Source organism: Artibeus jamaicensis, unplaced genomic scaffold (assembly GCF_021234435.1).
Source record: "Artibeus jamaicensis isolate MK-2021 breed Jamaican fruit bat unplaced genomic scaffold, CSHL_Jam_final contig_548, whole genome shotgun sequence".
NCBI lineage: Eukaryota > Metazoa > Chordata > Mammalia > Chiroptera > Phyllostomidae > Artibeus > Artibeus jamaicensis.
In genome coordinates, this window is record NW_026521883.1 from 3277803 (window position 1) to 3281519 (window position 3717).

At 40.5% G+C, this 3717-nt stretch overlaps 1 pseudogene; it reads left to right on the forward strand.

Moving 5' to 3' along the window:
* The first annotated feature begins 1482 nt into the window (after positions 1 to 1482).
* LOC119057019 (DNA-directed RNA polymerase III subunit RPC10-like) lies at positions 1483 to 3112 on the forward strand (annotated as a pseudogene).
* Positions 3113 to 3717: the final 605 nt, after the last annotated feature.

Here is a 3717-nt window from a genome sequence, read left to right on the forward strand (position 1 = left end):
CATCATGCACTGCTGTAGAAATCAGTACGGTCCATCTGGGAAGACAGCTTGGCAGTCTGTACTAGGGACGAAGCTTACAGCCTAGCATTTACATTCACAGTTACATCCCTGATAGCAATGCATGCTCATGTTCACGAACGATGTGTACGACAATGTTTATTACTATTTATAATAGCCCCTATTAGAAATAAATGCCTATCGACAACAGTATAAATTAATCTATCACAGTAAATTCATACAGTGGAATACAACACGCCACAACAATGAGAATAAGTAAAACATAAGTGTCTGAACAATATGGATAATTTCATGAACATAATACTGAATGAAAAAAGCCAAGTAGTATATATTGTGTGATTCTATTTATATAAAGCCCCAAAGCAGACACAATTAATATATATCAAGAAAGTGGCTACCCTTTGTGGGTGAGGTTAGTAGGTAAAAGGGGATTTGAGAGGGGGTGGGCTGGTGGTATTCTGTTTCTTGATATGAGTGCTGGTTACTTAGGTGTTTACTTTGTGAAATTAATTCCACTGTCCACTTATAATTTGTATGATTTTCTGTACATATATTTATACTTTAATAAAAATTGAAGCCTTTACAAAGAGACATTGAAGAAGACCTAAGTAAATTGAGAATATACTGAGGTGATCAATAGATCCAGGAAGCACCAATATCCCAGCAGGGTTTTGGGTTTTTTTCTGGTAGAACTTGGCAAGCTTGTTTTAAAATGTATGTATACAGAAACACAAAGCACTAAGATTAGCAGGGTCCACTTGCAAAAGCACTGGCTGGAAATACTTAGTGTGCTAAATATTGTAAAACTACAGTAACTAAGATAGTAGGCCAATGGAATCATATAGACAGACTAGAAATAGACATTCAAATTTGGACACTTGATATGCGACAGATGATACTTAATACCTAGGGGGAAAGGATAAGTGTTTCAATAAAAAGTTCAGTTGGAGACAACTGGTTATTTACATGAAAAAATACAAAACTGGATCTCTACATCACAACACACACAAAAAATTACAGGATGAGAACCCAGGAGTGAAAGGCAAAACTAGAAAGCTCTTATAAAATAATGTAGAAAACATTTCATGACTCCAGGTTAGGGAACATTTTCTCAAACAAGACATAAAAAAGCTGAACCATAAAAGAAAAGCTTAGTAAATTAGGTTCTAATAGAACAAAAACTTCTATTCATTGGAAGTCACCATAGAGAGACTGAGAAGAGAGACTACAGAATGGGAAAAGGTCTTCCCAACACACATAACAAAGTAACAGCAGACATGACATCTGCAAATTGATGAGAAAAGACAGACAGGAAAAACCTAGGCAAAGGGCTTTGAACAGAAGTTTTATCAGAAGACAATTTCCAAACAGCCAATAAATGTATGGAAAGGTGTGCAACATCACCATTATTAGCAAGGAAAACACATTAAAATCTCCATGATATACCATTACAGTTTTATCAGAATGGAGAAAATAAGAAGTGACAAAGACAGGGAGCAATGGGAGCTATCAAACAACGCTGGTGGTCGTGTAAATAGGAAAACAATTTTTGTAATACAATAAAGTCGAAGATGCACATACCCTACAATTCAGCAATTGCACTCCTGGGCATATGCCTTAAACATACTTGTTTACGTGTCCAGTACAATACATGGTAAGAATAGTCAAAGCAGCATTATTTGTAACAGGCAAATCTGGAAACAACCCAAATGGTCATCCCCAGCATAGGATATATCTGTGCAACAGAATCCTATTTGGCAATGAAAATGTGTGAACAGCAGCTCACATACAGTGAGGCTGAATTTCAAACATAGCAGGTAGTGGATGCACTGGCCTGTCCAGATCCCCTTTGCCAGGCCAGTGTACCCACCCCTCAGCTCCTGCATGTATTGATTGATAATGGCTCACAACTGGCCACTGCTCCAGAAAACTGCCCTTAGCCCAAAGGGTACCTACCCTTCAGCACACTCTGGCCAAGACTTCTTAGTGACATGCAGTCACCGCGTCCCCGTAGGACTAACACTGTGATGGTATTCATATTCCAGAGCTCCTGTGGGTGTCAGGTTGAAGGGAGACCTCATCGTTGCCTAGTTCCTGGCCCTGCCCTGTCCTGTGTCCCTCACCACCTTTTTCCTGATGTAGACCTGACTCCCTGTCCTTGCCTCTGCATGTGAGGAATCCAACTTGAGACATATTGCTAAGCTAGAGAGAAAAACATGAAAGAGTACATGTATTATGGTACACAGATGTAGCAAACAAAGAAAAACAGAGTCAGGATGGTGTTTGCCCCACAAGATGCGATCAGGGGAGGCATGTGGAGCTTCTGGTCCCTGCGATGTTCTCTTTCTTGACCAGCTCTGTATCTGCATAACTGTTTCCTTTATAATTATTATTTACTGTAAATGCATGTTTTATGCACTATTTAGTATGTGTTATATACATGAAAGGAAAATTTTCTGAGTAATTGAAGTTTCTTTTTAGTTTTCAACTTCAATAAACATGTATTTCCTAATCAGAGAAGATGAACTGTTCAGTTTCTGCTTTCTTATATTTGTTGAGATATTCCTTGTATCCTAATATTCAATCAAGGCTTCTAACTATTTCATGTATCATATTTATCAATAAAATATGCTGGATTTATATGTAATTTCTATATCCAATAATTTAGTAGTAGTATGTTTTCTATGGCTGCAGGAAAAATCATCCCCAAATTTAGTAGCTTAAAACACTTTTCGGCCTGAGCAGCTGCAGGGGCTGCGGAGCCTATGGGCCAAGCCTGCTGTCCTGCTCCACCTCTGCCTGGGCTGCGGGGATGGGCAGGTCCAGGAGGAGGGACAGGGCTGCCACCATTTAGCCTGCAACGCCTGCCCTATGTGCGCATCGCCAGCAAGGTAACAAATCGGAAGTATCTGAAGATGAAAGAAGTGGATGATGTGCTTGGTGGAGAAGCTGCCTGGCGACTGCTGACTCTGCAGAGACATGTCCCACACTTGAACATCCTTGTGCCTACTTCATGCAGCTTCAGACCTGCTCTGCAGACAAGCTAATGACAACCTTCTGCAAGTGCTGCAATGCTTGGCGTGGACACCGCTAGAGGGGCTACGGCCACCCTGTCCGGGCTGTGTCAGCGTTCATTCACCTTATTCCCCAGAGCGGATTTCCAGGTGGGAGCCATCACTGTGTGTCCTGAGGGTCTTTGCTGGCCTGATGGAGAGCTAACCTTTTTAGGGTTGTTGGCCAAGGAGTCAGGAAATGGGTAGTCCCTCTGCCAGTCAATGGATGAACTCTTTAATGTTAAGGGAGTTTCTGTTTTGGGGGAAGATCATCCACAACTAAGTACACTCTGTTTAAGGTCATGTTCATTCACCTTTTATATTTAATGGGCGGTTAACATTCTTTTACCATCAACCAATACTCTTAAATATTTATATCACCTGCACAACTAAAAAAGTAAAACGTATTTAGTACACTAGTTGTTTCTAATTATTTAGCTGTTAATTACAAATTTATTTAATCAAAATTTATTTTGAATATTTAATTAAAAGGAAAAGTTAAACAAACAAAGGACCTTTCTTATGTCACATTTCTGTGGGTCAGGAACTTGGGCGCAGCCTACCTGGGTCCTGTGGGTATCTCCCAAGGATGCAGTCCAGGTGCTGGCCGGGGCTGCTGCCACCTCAAGGCTAGACTCAGAAGACT